Source organism: Lissotriton vulgaris, chromosome 10, assembly GCF_964263255.1.
Source record: "Lissotriton vulgaris chromosome 10, aLisVul1.2, whole genome shotgun sequence".
NCBI classification, from domain to species: Eukaryota; Metazoa; Chordata; class Amphibia; order Caudata; family Salamandridae; genus Lissotriton; species Lissotriton vulgaris.
This window is the reverse complement of record NC_141698.1, coordinates 814,907,787-814,925,468: the sequence shown is the minus strand read 5'-3', so window position 1 is coordinate 814,925,468 and position 17,682 is coordinate 814,907,787. Positions and strand designations below refer to the sequence as shown.

General features: G+C 41.6%; 1 protein-coding gene across 1 annotated transcript in view; it reads left to right on the top strand.

Annotated features, from left to right (window-relative positions):
• Positions 1-3,544: 3,544 nt before the first annotated feature.
• Positions 3,545-17,682, top strand: part of ULK4 (unc-51 like kinase 4) — a 1,855,260-nt gene continuing 1,841,122 nt past the window's right edge. Inside the window, exon 1 of the mRNA XM_086941729.1 lies at positions 3,545-3,643. The gene's annotated coding sequence lies outside the window, so the exon portion shown is untranslated. The remainder of the gene's footprint in view (positions 3,644-17,682) is intronic.

The window sequence follows — 17,682 nt, the reverse complement described above, 5'->3', positions numbered from 1 at the left end:
ATTTTATATCATTTATGCATTATTAACAACATTGAGATTACGGTGTTACACTTGAGTTTACATCTGTACACTGACATGATATTGCCTTTGAAAAGATTTAGCTGCGACCTTAAGCAAACTAGACCTCAGCCAGGCTGGATGCCATCTTGTTCAAAATAGATATCACACTCAGTATTTATTATTTCTTCTGCACTTAGTCAAAGTTATTTTCATTTATTTCTTATTGACAATGTTTACGAAGAAGATTGTCAAGCACGGGCGAAGCATTGTATTTTTTTTCAAGGTCCTTCCGCTTGCAAGCAGTATTGCATTAATTCACAATGGTTTACTGTTGTTTTTGTAACTAATTTGTTCTGATGTCTCCGCATGACAATAAATCAAAGGGGCTGAACTAATATTCATGTGCTTGGTTAGTGCCTGCAGCCCTATCATCTAAATACCGCTTATTATTTTAATGCTCTGAGTTACGGAAATTGTATTCTTTTGCTCACACCATAATGATTTAGCACATTCAAAGTTAGTCTATGAGAAAATGTCCTCTATAATCCTCAAATGTGGGGGTGAGCCAGATGATCTTGCCTTCTATTAGGGATGCTGTCCAATTTCTTACTGATTTTGCTGCACATTTGGGACTTACCAATTATCTTAGATTTTGTCATTTTTCTGTACTGATAGGGTTTATAGCAATTGATTTCCGAGGCATCCTAGCAGTTTCTGCATTTAATTATTCTGTGTAGTTCTTTGAATTTTGGTTAAAAAATCCTTTTTTAATTTCTCATTTCACCCTATAACTCATTTATTGGTCAGTCCTTTCTAAATAGAATGTATTTTTGAAATGCTGAGTTCCACCTTATTTTGGGACACATAGCCTAATGAAATTAAAGTTAACCCTGTTCCTGGTCCACCCACCAGTCGGCATGCTATTGATGTGTATTTTGTGATGTATGATTTTAGTGTTACCCCGCACCAACACATGTAAATATGATTTTGGCCATTCTAAACACTCGTCGCATGGAGGAAATAGTATGCTCAAGCTCGAATACATCATATTGCATTGTTGGCCTGTGGCAAAACACTGGTACCATCTGAAAACGATTTGCAGACTCAAGTCTATTATGTGCTTTTATTGGATACTGCCTCTCACTGGAGAGTTCAGATGCATTACGTTCTGTCCTTCTTATCCATGCTAATATTCCCCCTTGTGCCAACAAAGGCACCACTTATCACATTTCTTAATGGTTTGCTAGGGAGGACCCAAAAAAATCTCTATAAAGAAATCTAGAAAGTTGTGTTTACATTTTTTTTAGAGTTTTGACCAAAGACAGTCACTGTTTGCTTCAAAAGGCACCATTTACTGAACCATTTTCTTACCATTTCCTTTATTCAGGGGTCCTAAGGTCCCATATCAAACTATTTCTAAATTAATTCCAGTTCAATCTGTCATTGACCCAATCAGCTCCATGAAGCACTATTCGCCAAACATCAGTTAAAAAACGTAAACCAAACTTTTTGTGTGCTTTTAAAGTGCACCGTTTGTCAAAATCTTTTCAGAAAATTCCACAGGGAAAAAAACTCCCATGAAACTCCCCTATAGAGAACGTAAATAATTTTGTATTGTGCAAGCTAAATCACACAACATCCTTTACGTTGTATCATTTCACAGTTCTAGTACATAATGTGACTTCTGAGAGAACCCTCCACCCAAAAGCCCCCTGATGTGGTTTATAAACTTATAGATTGTAAACACCATTAGCCCAGTGTGCTTAAAATGTTAACAAGCCCCTTGCTGCCAAAAGCTTATTGGGGGAGATTTTCCAAAAATGTCCTGTAAAGAGTTTTAAAATGTCTTTCTTATTGTGAGCAGTGACGCGCTACTGGCACTGCTTTTGCCTCAAGTGGGAGTGGCGCCAGCACAGTTAGAGCACTACCAGTGTAGGACGTGTTTCTAAATTGTAATGTCTAACATAACTTAAGACAGCTTTGTACATTTCTTTCATTTTGGATGTGACATTGTAGTTTGCCACATGATCACTGTGTTGTTATTTTTACTGTAATAAAGAATTGTAGGCTTTGCAATAGAAGACTAGATTTGCCACTTATTCTGAACAGTGATGTACCTAATCAAGGCAACCCTAACTGTCTTAGACCAAGTAACATACTATGTAACAAGTCATGTCATATAAGTAGGGCCTGGGAATGACTGAGTCTAATGTAGTAGAATTGTGAGAGAATCTTCTAATGTATTTTGTAGTAAAATGTTTCTTCTTGCTTGTTCCCCATTGCTGCACACCCTGTGAACCAAGCATTTGTGCGGCACAAGTATAACATTATTTATCTAAAATCCTATTGCAGAAGACAATTTCTCTATGTTGTAAATTCACCGTTTCCCTTTCATATAAGGCAAATATATGCTGGATTTCCAGAAGAACTTTATTGAGTTCTTGTATGTTCTGATTTATATGCTTAATTGAATTATGGTCAAGCTTATGTATTTCAGTACTTTTATTTTTGATTAATCTTCTAAACGTTACCCCTTATCTGTAATTCTTATTAAGAATGTTTACAGCTCGTTTCTAATGTACGATATTTAATTGACTAGAGAGGGGTCCGTTGGGGAACACCAAATTACGTTAGGGACTATCCCACTCTGGGTCCAAGCCATCGGTGAACATTGGGCAAGTAAATGAGACACAGGTTTGTGAGCCAACACCAAGGAAGCTTAAAATATGGCTGGGCTTCCTGTGATTCAGACAGTGGCCAGCATCAAAGGCCAAAGGCCCCAATTCCTACACTGCATTTGGATCTATGATCCTCAACTTGCTATGGCACTGGTGTCAGTTGTTCTCAAAGAATATTAAATAAGTGCACTTTTCCCCTTCTACCTTCTTAAGCTGATTTTAAGTTCTTTAGAACTATTTTACGGCTACCGAACTTTCGTTTGTCGGAGACCAAAAGCAAGAACCTCACTGTATTTGAAACTGGTCATGCAAAGACGAAAACTGTTGGGTGGCCGGGCAGACACTAGCATCTGCGCGGTGGTACCTCTCTCCCACTTCTACGCACTGCTTGCTCGGGAAGGGAACAAGGAGCGAACGGTCAGCTTTTGAGCTGCTGGACTGAAAAGTAATGAGTGTTTTTCTCTAAACTTTCTCCTGTTCCCCAAAAACTGAGAAACTACCCATTTAATCAAGATGGCCGCAACGTTATGGGTTTCAAAAGCTCCGCGCTGTGCTTTTACGTTTGTATATGCTGGGCGTGTCTTCAGTTACAGCTCGCTTCCGGAGTCTACCACGTATCTTCGTTACTTAGCAACACAAGGATGGCTCAACATGTAGGGGTGTTTTGAAACAGGACGCGATTTTGACCACTTTCTAGTAATATCAAATTTACTTATTTTGGCAAAAAATGAACGAGCACAATAAACAAAAAACGTTGCTTAATTTAGGCTGATCTATTGTGTATTTAGTTTATCTCGGTTCCCCTTCTGTCGACAGCATGTCCCCTGCTGTCATTGAGGTGGATAGTGTGGTCCACTGTAGCTTCCGGTGCTACTGGCAGCGGCAGGTAACGCGGGTGTTTTGCATGGCATGTTGTTGATGTTTGTTAGTTGGTGGCTACAGGTGTGGAGTTAGTGACTTCCAGGGTAAGAACCCAGTGCAAGTGGCCCTGTGAATAATCACCTTCTACGCCTCTGTCGCCCTTGTTTTTTGTTGTTCTTTAAAACGCATTTCTCCTTTGCTCACGTCTTTCGTCTGTCTTGTGGGCGCAAAACTAAGACGAGTGAATTCACAGTTCTGTTTCAGCAGTTATATACTAGGATGTGGGAATGATTAGGGGGGTGGGGTTAGAAAACACTGGTCTGTATTCGGCTTTCGTATTTAAATACACTTTACCTCACTTTTATGGGATTTACAACAGGAAAGAGGACTTTTTTCAAATTTGAAAATGAGTGTTAAAGTGAGCCCTCTAATTGAGAGTACTTTTAGTGCTTCTTGTGCTTTGTGCTGGCGGCCTCATTCCACTCTGCGTATGTAGCAGAATATTTTCGATGGCCATTGCGGAAATTGCAGCAACGTTATACTTACTTCAATGTAAATGGTTAGCGGAGTCTGCACTGACTTGTAGCAACCCTCTGTAGCAGTAGTTTTTCTCAAGTAGTATGATCGTTCTTCATACATTTTGTTCTCCGTGCAGGTACTGCACGTGTGCACAGGGGCACATATACACGTTTGGGCAGGGAGGTATAACCTTATTTAGTGGGTAAACATGTTGAGTGTGCTTTCAATAGTAGGCTGCCTGCGAATAAGAGGCTGTCTGAATAAAATGCTAACTTCAACTGGTGAATATTATTCGGCCCAAATAAGATTGTAACATAGGTCTACGAATCCGATGCTAAGTTGTGCATTTTGTAGGGCTTTGATGAGCAATAGCTTACTTTAACAGCAATAGCATGTTTTTATGTACTGTATGCTTCTTCATTTGTGATTATATGTGGTGCTATAATTAACGTTTATCAACTTCAAAATTATGCAGCTGTGACTAGTCTCTACCCAGATTCAAAATGTTTTCATGGCTACACTAGTGATTTTATTACAAGACCAGATAATCCTATTATGAGTCTGTTTGTTTTTACAGCATTTTTAAAGCAACTACAACTCCTATAGTCCTGCTCTCCCTGCCATGCAGAAGCACGAAAACACACAGCCCCCCTCACAGTATAAATGGGGCAGTTCACAAGTATTTTTCTATTTTCTTACGGCTGGAAAAAAAATGTGCGATGAGGGTGCAGCACTATTGATTTGACGAGGTTGCATAACTTGATTTGAAACTGATTTACCATTTGGTTTGAGTAGAAAGGACCACTGTGATTGTGTTATTATTGTTGGTTCACCTTTAGGACGGCGGCAGATTACTTTGTAACGTCTAACTTGTTTGTTTTCAATCTAACGTTTGCAATGCAAACAACTTGCTACATTGTATTTCGGGGACACAGACTGGAGGCAAAACCTGCATTCAGCCCAATCAATTTCAGTTGTCAGTAGCTAGTCTGCTTTAGGCAGCAAACTGTTGCTTGATGAAAGAGGGAGCGTGTGGACTAGCTGCAAAGCCTTGAGCCTTCACTCTGGTGTTTGGTGTTAAAGACCAAGTTTTGGGGAACTTAGTAAATGTGTTGAGTCTTTTTCTTTCTTTCTTTCAGTTTTTCAGTTCAGATATTGACATTGTAATGATAAACTTTTTTACTTATTTTTTTTGTCTGCAGTTGGGTGATTATTTGGTAAACAAGAGATAGAGCTATTGTCGTTGTAAATGTAAATATTGTTTACTTATGTAGTAGTTATGTGGTATTTAGTGTATTGTAATTATGTGGAGGGGATTGTATGTTATGGAGAGAAATTATGTAGTATGGTATTTTGTGTTGTGGAATGTTATATAGTGTTGTTTAATTGCGCTGCATGTTTTTGACTTTTGTGGTGTGGAATGTATGTATGGTGGTGTTTTGTATAATGTGGTTTCTTGTTGAATTATGTGGTGTTGAATCCAAACGTTTTATGTTGATTTGTGTGGAACTATGTGGCATTAAGTGTAATGCTGATTGAAATTATTTAGCATGGTGTGGTGCATGTTTATGTGGATTGTTGCTATGTAATATTGATTGGTTTTATGTGGGGTGTATTTATGAGAGAGAAATATAGGCTGGGTACAGAGATACAAGAAGAGAGAGGGCTTGAGCAAAGAGAGAGTAGGAGGGGAAGTGATATGACCAGTGCTTCCTGGAGAAGGGCCTGCTCTTATATTTAGCTAGATTTACAAATTACAGTCTGAATTAATTTTAACTCTGTTCCAAGTCCTGTGAGGGGCTTGAAAGAAGCACTGTATGAAATAAAGACAACTATATGGAAGAGAGACACACAGCACTGTGTAAGAGTGATTCTAGCACTGCATGATTGGGTGCAAAGCATTAACGAAAGAGATGAGGATGCAGGAGAGTGTCAGCACTGCACGAGTGGCCTTTGCAACCAATTAAACCAGAGCAGGTTTACTGGCAACGTTTCCCTTTGTTGCGAATTTCTTTGTGGCAGAGATTTACAAAAAAGATGCATTAGTTGTCAGTCAGACTGCTTTACATGACTTATTCTCAGAACTCCTTCCCCTTTTTGAAACACCTTGACCACCAATTTATGGCTTTCCTGAGAAAAATATTTCCAAATCCATCACTGGTGACGCCCAAATTACTTTGTCTCTAATTCCTCAATGTAATATATAGGAACAAAGCAGCATAGCATAGCAGGTCAGTACAAGTTGGCATCTAGTTCTACGGCATTGTGTAGCATAGCATTATAATGAATAGTAGCATAGCATTATAATGAATAGTAGCATAGCATTACGAAACACCACCAGCATAACGTTACCCAGGATCACACTATGAGCCCTAGCGTAGCATCACATGTGCCGTAAAACATGAGCAGAACACAACTAGAAGTGGATTGTCTCTCCTCTGCCCCCCCCAGAGAATGGGGTACATCTCCACATCTGTCTGAAAACCTTTTTAGTACATGCCAACTCTGTGGGTGTTTGCAAAAACAACAGGTGATGGACCGAATGTGGATCAATGTCACACACTCAACCCAGTCCAAAGATCTGGTGTGGAGTGCAAAAAAAAGATGGATTTGGGCCCAGATCTTTGGACTGCGTTGAATGTGTGACATTGATCCACATTCTGTCCATCACCTGTTTTTTTTGCAATTGCCGCCATAAGTGCGCTGGGGATGCTCAGACGTGGGTCCCAGGCACTCCACACCACTGGAGTCAAGCTAGCCGATGAGAGGTGTTACCTCGAAACCGGTCCGGTCCTCGGATGCTTGATTCCGTTCTGGGAAGGACATGGCTTTTGTAGTTCGGACTGGACTGTTCCCATGGGGCACAGGGTCAGAGCTGATTTGCATATCGCCATTGTCTAACCCTGGATTTGGGCCCAGATCTTTGGACTGGGTTGAATGTGTGACATTGATCCACATTCTGTCCATCACCTGTTTTGTTTGCAACTCTGTGGGTGTGGCAGGGGAGAGCTGGGTAAGGGTGTAAATGGACAAAGTGTGACACCAGAGGGAGAACCGGTAGTGGAGGGGGCCGAGGGTGGTAAAACAAGGTAAGAGCGTGGAGAGTGGGCAAGGAGAGAACAAGATGCATAAAGGGAGGGAATATGAAAAGGGAGAAAATAGGAGAATGTAAGATGAAGAGCGCTTGAGGAGAGAAGTTGAGTAATTGGTGGGATGGCAAGAGAGGTGGGCAGACGGGATGGAAGAGGAAGCGCACATGAAAGTTAAGAGGGAGTGTGAGGGAAAGAGAGAGACCCAAAGGAAGTGAGAGCAGATAGCTAGATGTTAGAGAAATGTGTGAGGGAAAGGACAGCAGGGAAGGGGGAATAAGGAAGGAGGGAGGGAGTGACACACAGGGAGGGGCAGAGACGAACCGATAAGGAGAGGATTTTCACGCATATATAGAGATATTACCGACCAGCCTTGAGGCGGTTTTCCTCTGAGCGCTTGTTAATGACCAAAAGAAGTAAAAAAGCTCTATAGCAAGCATCATAGCGCTGTTTTTTGTTATTGTTGAAGATGGCTTGGCAACAGGGATGGGTGGTGAAGCTGCTGCAGAGTAATTCAGCATTGGGGAGTGGGAGGGGCTGGAATGTATCTTTCAGGATGTTTTTTTAATATTATGCACAATGGCAGGAGAGAATTAAAATCAACCTTATGAAAGTAGCCCTTGTGCATAATCTTTAAAAAAAAAAAAAGGTCTGAAATACTCTATGGGTGGGAGGTGGCTGGGGGTAGGGGGACAGGATGGAAGCCGAAGATAAAACACATGAGAGAGCCAGCAGGAATGAATAACAAGCAGGAGGGAGGAGGAGAAGGCAGCTGCAGCTCGAAGAGAATGAGCCAGTGTGGGCGAGCGAGTTCCTGAACAAACAATAATAAAGAAAGAGTGCTTTTGAGGTTTTGTAATTCTCGAGTCTGACTCCATTTTGTTCTGTGCCACCATTATGTGTTGCCCTCACGTAGGCCTGTGGAGGTAGCCTGGTGAACAAAGTGGCCTGGCCTTCTTAGTTCATGTGTACATTAGCTAGGTTTCTTTTTGACTCTGAAATGAACTGTAAGAAACTGACCTCTTCACCTGAAACTGACCTCGCAAAGCCAATTTCCCAATTTCTTTGTCTGAGATTGCCAATCAATGTTCAGGACATCGTTAACTTTTAGTTTCCTTGCACATGCCTTATCTTGTTCAGCATCTGTTACTGTTTCTTTTTTATGTTTCTTCATTACATGGGTTATGCTTTCAATTATAGGCTTGTCCGGCTTGTGGAGATTGAATTTGGGACATTCCTAATAATTATCTTTTGGGTTGGGATACTGTAAATTGAGTTTTTGTTATGTGATACTTTGTTTGAAAATGTACCTTATTGGCTAGAATTTTGTGCAGTGGGTGTACATTTATAATGTGAATATTGGGTATAAAAGGAGACGTCTCTCCTTAGTAAAATGAGCAGTCTCCTGAGAATTTACACTGTGATGTATTTCTAGGATCACTGTTACTAGCTGCAGCTAATATACTTGGTCTCTGATGCCATCCAGAAGTTTTCCGTGTCTCTGTATACCAAGGCAGGTGAACTCGAAGATCTTAGGCGTGCCCCTGACGCCGCTGGGTTAAACCCCGGTTCTTCACTTTTAAGGTAATAACTAACATGACCAGTAACAGCACGTGTAAGAGGGCCAGTCCTCATGGGAGGTTACAAAAGTAGAAAAGGAGGGACTACTGAGTGTATTGCCCAAAGAAAAGGCAGTAATTTATGAAGGGCCATAAAAGGAGCAAATTAGAAAGGTGGGTGGTAATTAAAGCTCCTATGCCAGGTGCACCATGTCTCGAAGAGACAGGGCAAAGGCTTCCTAGGTGAGACCTAAAAGTCCTATTGACCACGCCACCACGGCTCAAGTGATGTTGGAGCCCTAGGCCTACAATTTCAGATAAGCATTAAGAAAATGGGGTAGCCCATAAGACATGGAACTGGGTGTACATTGATATAAACAAACAATGGTCCAAAGCCTATTGATTACAACTGGTGACTCAATCAAACAATGACTCAATTTCCTTTTTTTTGAGCAACAATATCCAGTCTGCCCAAAAGTCTATCAATATATTATATTGAGAGAAAACCTAACCCCACGGTTAAAGAAAAATATATATATTTATTTTTCATTTCTTAAATTAGCATTTTTTGTATTCATACTAATTACATATGTTCTGAAGTGAGTAAAAACAGATAGGTTGCCCCTAAAGGAGCGTGCAAAGGAAGAAAAGATGTGCTCAAAAAGGGTTGAAACGGATGAAGGGAAAACACAGTGATGAACAAAGAGAAAAAATATTCACATTATTTTTCAAACAATACTGGACATATAATTTGTCCCATTGAAAACCTGGCCAGGATACTATTTACAGATCACAACATTGTACTCCATAAATCTATGTGTCTTATATTTGCACTAGCAACAATGTAGTAAAACAGCTGGTCCAAGGTTATGAAAGAAAGGTGTCGACGTTTCGACTCGTCTTAGCCCAATTTTTAATTTACCCTAAAAGAGAAAATTTTCTCTTTTAGGGTAAATTAAAAATTCCCTTGGTTGCCCCAGTTCCTACAGTCCTGATGAAGACTTGCAATCCCCTGGTCTAAATCACCGTTGGGCTAAGACGAGTCGAAACGTCGACACCTTTCTTTCATAACCTCGGACCAGCTGTTTTACTACATTGTTGCTAGTGCAAATATAAGACATATAGATTTATGGAGTACAATGTTGTGATCTGTAAATAGTATCCTGGCCAGGTTTTCAATGGGACAAATTATATGTCCAGTATTGTTTGAAAAATAATGTGAATATTTTTTCTCTTTGTTCATCACTGTGTTTTCCCTTCATCCGTTTCAACCCTTTTTGAGCACATCTTTTCTTCCTTTGCACGCTCCTTTAGGGGCAACCTATCTGTTTTTACTCACTTCAGAACATATGTAATTAGTATGAATACAAAAAATGCTAATTTAAGAAATGAAAAATAAATATATATATATTTTTCTTTAACCGTGGTGTTAGGCTTTCTCTCAATATAATATATTGATAGACTTTTGGGCAGATTGGATATTGTTGCTCAAAAAAAAGGAAATTGAGTCATTGTTTGATTGAGTCACCAGTTGTAATCAATAGGCTTTGGACCATTGTTTGTTTATACCATTTCAGATAAAGCAGCCTCAAACACCAGCCACTGATTCAAAGTGTGTAACCTTTTGTAGCAGAAGTGTAAGGGACCCCCCACCCAGAAGGGCTGTAAACCGATCCTAGGTTCCCTGCCAGGACAGCTAATTTGCGAAAGTGGGTACGCCATTTCTATCAAGAGAAAAGTTCAAAAGCTGTCCGGGGTTAGATGGAGGTGATCTGCTCCTTTAGGAGCAAGGGCCCTCACATACCCCAAGGGGTGTCACGCTTCATCATCGGGCAGCTCCTTGTTGGGCCGGTGCTGCAATGCCCAACGGGCCCAGCATGGGGCACTTTGCCGGAGTTCTTTTGTTTTTTGCCGATGTGAAAAGTGAGGTGTGTTGGTGTGTTAAAAACATGAATTCTGGCTTGAGCTCGATACAATTGTCCAATACAGCACAAGGTGATGTTTATAAAAAAAAAAGTTAATTGTGTTTCATGCTCTATTACTGTGATAAAGATTCATTTTCCACTTACCACTGAAACATTTTCAGACATTCTATCTTTTCAATTGTTTGTTGCCGCCTAAATTAAAAAAACATAACATTGAAATAGTTTGGAAAGCAACACAGGAATTTTTAGTTTTCTGCTACCATTGATTTATTTGGCACGTTTGTAATGTGTGATGCATTTTTATTTGAGTCTGATATCAAGCAGATGTTTATCATTATCCAACTCAGTGCTGTTTATTTATTCTGTTCAGTAGAATGAATGACTGACTAGACTGGTCCACAATTTGTCCATAGTTAAGTGAAGGCCCTTGTAGTGGATGCACTGGTCCACTGCATAACAAGACCAGCATGTTTGGAGATAGAAGTGCGTAACTTTTACCAGTGTCCACAAAGTAATGCAACTGTAGAACAGGTCATTCGATAAAGTGCCAAGTATTTCAGATTTCTTTTTCGCATATCTGTTACTACCTTTTGGTCCTCAATAAATGTAAGTTTATTAGCTACAAAATATTCTTTCTAACAGGGAATAAAAATGGGTTTGTTGGATGTTGGTGCAAGGCAATTGTGACATGGTGCAGTTTCCATGCTAATAGAGGATGTATTTAGTCTACTGGGAAGTGATAAAAGTCCTGTGTACAGCAACTGTACACATATGAGCAGTGGCTAATATCGTTTTTAGGTCGAGCCTAGACAGCGCATGTGCTGCCTGGAAGACTCTTGTAGTAGGAAAAAACTGAAAAGGACTTATGGCGCACCTGCTTCTTTCCAATTGGGTTATTGCATTGTTGCTCCTCTTTGCTGCCTCCGTATTGTTTAAACGGAGCGATAGTTCACTTCCATTTAACGAAGAGCAGCACAGACCAACTACAGTTACTCTCCTCCTGCATTGGTCATCTGTTCCTCAGAAGTACTTTTAAAAATTTTTTTTTTTTTTTTACATTGGCGGCCCTGTGCTTTGCTTTTAAAAAATGTTATGTTAAAACGCGGATGCTTTACACACCACTTTTCATAAAAAACGTTTTTGCACTTTGGTTTAATTTTTGTTACAACTCTGATCAGTAACTAAAAAGAAAAAAAATATTTGCAGCATCTGCGCTTTATTTTTAAACATGCTAAGCTAAAACTCAGGTGGCACGATTTTTTCAAAAGAAATAGCAAAAACATATATTTTTTTCTATTGCTTTACCTTTGCTACAATCACGGGACCCATGCTTTAGCTCACCATGTTGAAAGGTAAAGCATGGGTGCCGTGATTCTAACAAAGGTAAACAAATAGATAAACAACAAGCATTGGAAATGCAATAGGTCTCGCACCATTAGAGTTAGTGCTTTTAGAATTGTTTATGGGTTTTTTTTGTAAATGTTTAGCATTTTTGTTTCCTGTAGCCAATGCTAAAGTATTAAAAATAAAAAAAGCCATAAACATTTCTAAAAGCTCTAACTGAAATGGTCTGAGAACTATTGCACTGAGTGAGGGTGAGTGAGGGTGAGTGAGGGTGAGTGAGGGTGAGTGAGGGTGAGTGAGGGTGAGTGAGGGTGAGGGGTTGAGGTTGAGGGTGAGGTGTTGAGGGTGAGGGTGAGTGAGGGTGAGGGGTTGAGGTTGAGGGTGAGTGAGGGTGAGGGGTTGAGGTTGAGGGTGAGATGTTGAGGGTGAGGGTGAGTGAGGTGTTGAGGGTGAGTGAGGGTGAGGGTGAAGGTTTGAGGGTGAGGGGTTGAGGGTGAGTGAGGGTGAGGGGTTGAGGGAGGGTGAGTGTGGGTGAGGGTGAGTGAGGGTGAGGGTGAGTGAGGGTGAGGAGTTGAGGGTGAGTGAGGGTGAGTGTGAGTGAGTGTGAGGGGTTGAGGGTGAGTGAGGGTGAGTGAGGGTGAGGCTGAGGTGTTGAGGGTGAGTGAGGGGGTGAGGGTGAGGGGGTGAGGGGTTACTCTCAAAAGAGTAATTGAAATGCCAGGGTGAGGGGTTACTCTCAAAAGAGTAATTGAAATGCCAGTGCGCCGAGAAGAGCGGAAAGAGTTAAAGCGTTTGCTTGCAAGGTCAGGTGCCCTTGGTGAGCCCGCACCGCGGCCGCCCCGTGAACTGCATCCTACGTTAAAATCAGCCATGGCCCCGTTCAGCAGATATAAATGTTAACTGGGATTTAAAGGACATTAAAGTCGTCGTGACTGTGCACGGAGGCAGGAGCCTGGTAGCAGAGTTTTGATGGTACTTCGCGTGCAGGAATTTCTTGCACGCTGCGTACGTTAGCAGACGCTTCCGGTGGCGGCTGATGGAACTGCACTGACATTTTACATTTAAACAACGTGGCTGGCATTGCAATTTTGACACGATTCGTAGGAAATACTGAGTGTTGCCCTGTTGGGCTTCTCAAGATAGCATCTCTCTTATAAAGCAGACACACCACCTTTTGTGCGTGTGGGAAACTGAAGTTAATGGATCTGAAAACCACAGGCGGAGTCGGAAACTTACAACTAAAACTACAGGTGGTGATTTATATATTTGCCTGAAAGTAACTTTTTTTTTTAATTCACAAACATTCTCATACTTGCTTCTGGAAACCTCGTGGCTATCCACAGAGTCTGCTATTTCCCTGCCGTGGAGGAGTTTTCCATGGCAAACAACTTTGCATATACAAGACAGAGGGGAGGGGGGAGGAGAAATGCGACACGGCGGGAAGGGGAGGGGGCGGAGCGGGTAAAAGAAACAAACAAGACGGAGGGAAGAGAGGGGAGGGGGGAGGAGAAATGCGACACAGCGGGAAGGGGAGGGGGCGGAGCGGGTAAGACAAGACGGACGAGCACGCGCTTTTAAGCTCAATGCGCATGCGCATTGAGCTTAAAAGTCACGGGCACTGCAAGGAATCGCCACGATTCCTTGCAGTGGATAAAGAGTGGATAAGCCCCTATAGTCTCGCTTGCTCGATGCGCATGCGCATCGACAGGCGAGACCTAGAAAGCATGCAGCCGCCATGTTTTCTATTTGTTTACTCTTGTTACAATTGCGGCACTCGCGCTTTACCTTTAAACATGGTAAGATAAAGAGTGGGTGCCGTGATTGCTGCAAGAGTAAAGAAATGGGAACAAATGTCTTTACTTTTGCAGCAATCACGGCACCCGCGGTTTATCTTAACATGTTTAAAGGTAAAGCGCAAGTGCCTTCACTTTTTTTCTTTTTAATTACTGATCCAAGTTGTAACTAAAATGTAACTAAAGTGCAAACACGTTTTTTTTTAACGAAAACTGATGTGGGGGAAGCAACAAGGGGTGAGGACGGATGGCTACTGTAGAACATCTTCCAAACCTCATAAATTATACGCAGACGAACATACTTTGGAAATGCTGTTTCAGAAATGGTGACTGGAAAGAATCCCAAAGCAAAGTCTGCGGCGTGGTTTAAATAATCCTATGTCTGTAGCGTATGCTTTCACTTTCAAACATTTCACATTCGCGGAACTGAATGAAATGGAACACCTTACCCTAGGCAAGAGGAAGCGGAGTGGAGAAGCTTGCAGTGCACAGTAAGCCTTTCGTTCTACCAATACAAACAGCCTGCATGTGATCTGTGGTGCATTCTCTCTCTGCCACGAACCCTTCACCTTATGCAAATACGACGGCCTGAGGTGTAGCTCCAGTGAGTGGCATGCCCACAGTGCATCTAAAAGTAATATAGCAATTTGATTGGGCCTGTCACATTCTAGAGGAAACAGGTCATTGGAAAATCAATTTTATTCTTGCTGGCTCAGGAGCTAAATTTCTCGCTCTGAAATTGCTCTTTGAACATATCTTCTTTTGATGAAATCGAACAGAATGCCTACAAGTCCCTGATTTTTCTTTATTGCTAATTTTGGTTTATGAATGAGCCCTTGTCAGAAGAATTATTGTCTTTTTAAACATGATTTAATTGTGATTCTTAATTGTCAGCCTCTGTTTCAATGTGCACATCTAAGGGAAAGCCGCACTTTCAGAAAACACACATGACTCACTTATTTTTAGCAGCTGACATTATGGTAAATATTAAAGTCGGTCATACCATACCGTGTATGCACCACAATACAAATTTGTACGTCCTCCATAAACATTCACTGTGCGCTGGACATTCCTGTTAAGTTGTCCCTGAGCCTACGAGCTAATATTTTTCATCAGACCAAGCGTTACATTGGCTATTGCTTTGTTACAGTGAGCATTAAGCACTGGCAGTTATTTTAACAGGGCAGAAGTGTCCCATGTCAACAAGCCAGTTCTAGCCACAGCGTGAAATATGTTTGTTTGGATTATCCCTCAGTGTGATTAATAGGTGTTTATTATTCCCAACTCAGTGACACTCATTTTATCTTCTTCAGGAGGATGAAAGCTTGCCGGTTGCAGTTCTATACCAAAATAAGTCTGGCCTGCAGGAAGCAGACGCAACACAGTACAAGCCACTACTGTTATGGCCAGCTTTGGTGGGGAAAGCCAACGCTGGGGTTCCACAAATAACACCGCCCGCCTGCTAGAAACAGCAAGCATTTGCAATGCAATATGTCTTGTATTTACACAAGTTTAAGCTATTGGCATTGTAATTGACAATACCTTTTTTTTTTTTTTTTTAAACTAAAACATAAATAAAAGACATTGTCATTTACAATCCCAATAGCTTAAACTCGCGTAAAGACCTATTGCATTGCAAATGCGAGACCTATTGCATTACGAATGCTTGTTTCTTTGGCTTTTACAAAGGGGGGATTTATAGTTTGATTTCATGGAAAGACTGCATAAAATGTAATCTGTTTTCAGATACTATCCGTTCATGAAGTGTAATTTTTAGCCAGCAGAGGGGGCTATCGCTTCACAATACAGACATCGAAAGCAGAACAATCGGGTAAAAATGTAATCCGTATGGCGTGCTAGTTTACTTCCGATAAATCTTCGGGATGCTCGATGGCAGCGCTACATTGAGGTGACCTTACAGACACACATTATCATACGCTAAAATAAAGTACATAAATATCAGAATGCAGGCTTTGGTTCCCTCCAGAAAAAACACAGATGTAGGTGGTGGTTGCCCCCAAATCCATGCATAACCACATTCCGATGTAAGTGACAGGCCTGCAGTTGGCTAAGGCATCTCATTGCTTTGTCTCCACCCTTGAGCAGCACTTTTGTGCCTCGCAAGTGATGGTTTAATCACACTTGAGGCTTGTGACCATTATGGCTCTCCTTTAGAGCCTCTTATTGCTTCAGTCCAGCGCTGGTCATTGATGCAGTGTTCCTGTTCAGATGGCCTTCTTTTTCTAATTACTTATTTCTTGTTTCCTGAACTTGCATTGTGTAATAAAGTAAACTTGATGCAGTTACAAAGGAAGAGCTCAGAGGTTTTATTACTGCCCAATCCACGGCTCCAGGCTAACCGTACACCACACTCCAATCCTTCCAGTGTTCCAGAACCTAGACCCAGAACACTGCTGTGCTCGCGTTAAGAGACCCTTTATATAGGCACCTCATGTCTTTCCCCTTTAAACAGAAAAATCTACATAAATGAATAATGAACAGTTGGGACATACATACTAGTGCACCTAAAAAAAAAAAAAAAAAAAAATTGTATATAGTCTTTATTACATTTCTGCCAAAATATACAATTCAAGTTCAGCACAGTTCTTTTTGGCACATATGTTTTTCTTGAGAAACTTGCAACTTTTCACCCAATTACCCCCACCCACCCGTCTACTCTTGTCATCACTCAGGCACTTTGGCTGGACCTTGCCACTGATGTCCTCCACCACCATGCCATATGGTTATTGCCACAACGGTATAGTATAACAAGACTTCCTGTGGGATATTTCGTAAGGACACAACAGGCACCTATAGTAACCCTGGGGTGTGGTGAACTCCGCGCCGCTCGCAGAGTTTGCGAAGTTTCCCGCACGCCGCGTTACGCGGAGTTCTAAAAAACACCACTTCGAGCAGCGGAACTGAGTTTTTTTTCCCCGCTTGTGTTCACCAACATCAAGTTGGCGAGCGAGGAAAATACACCTCCAGGTGAGATTTTTCTCGTTCGCGATCTTCAACTTCAAGTTGGCGAGCGTGGAAAATAAACCTCCCGGCGAGATTTCTAGACTCGGGTGTGTGTGTGTCAGGTTTCTCATTGCGAGTGGTCGCGTTTGCTCGCAACCGCTCTGATTGAGGAACTGTCCGTTCGCGTTGGGAAAGCTGCTGCTTGAGTAAAAAATCTACTCGCGGCAGTAAAGATAAGCTTGCGCCGTGCATGGTGCTGTTCGCAATGATTGCACTGTGCGGACAAGCATGCGGCACTGTGCAATCAGCGCAAACAGAATTTTTCTACCATACTCCATAGTGCGGCGGAGTTTTTTTGCACTTCGCATAGTGTAACTCCGTGACCTCCGCCCAAGGTCAACCTATTGTTATGGTTCTTCCTCCCTGCGGCGGAGTTTTTTTGCACTTCGCGTAGTGCAACTCCGTGAACTCCGCCCAAGGTTAACCTATTGTTATGATCCTTCCTCCCTTCCAAACCAGGCAGTAAGCACAATATGCCAATTTGCACCCCATGCAGTCCATTCTTTCCCTACACGCTCAAGGCACTTGAGAGTCGGGGGGAGGGCGGCGGTGTCCCTCAGCACTATCAACATAGCCACCTAAGCTCGTATATCGTCCTCCACCATGTCATCCCTCCTAGTGTGCTTCATGTCTATTTCCGTGGCCATCGCCCACTCTGAAATGCCTCTAACCAAGTTCCTTTAACTTGGGGGTTCAGAAGTCAGTCATCTAATGGACTACATGAAGTTTAGCAAACATTACACATATTAAGTATGTAGCAAAATTATAGGTACAAAATCACAATAATAAATATTTTAGTAAATATGATTAATATACTAGCTGCACCTACATGTTCTTACATAGTCGAGGAGAGAATTGGGTATCTTGCAGAACCTTTTTGACGTAACCTA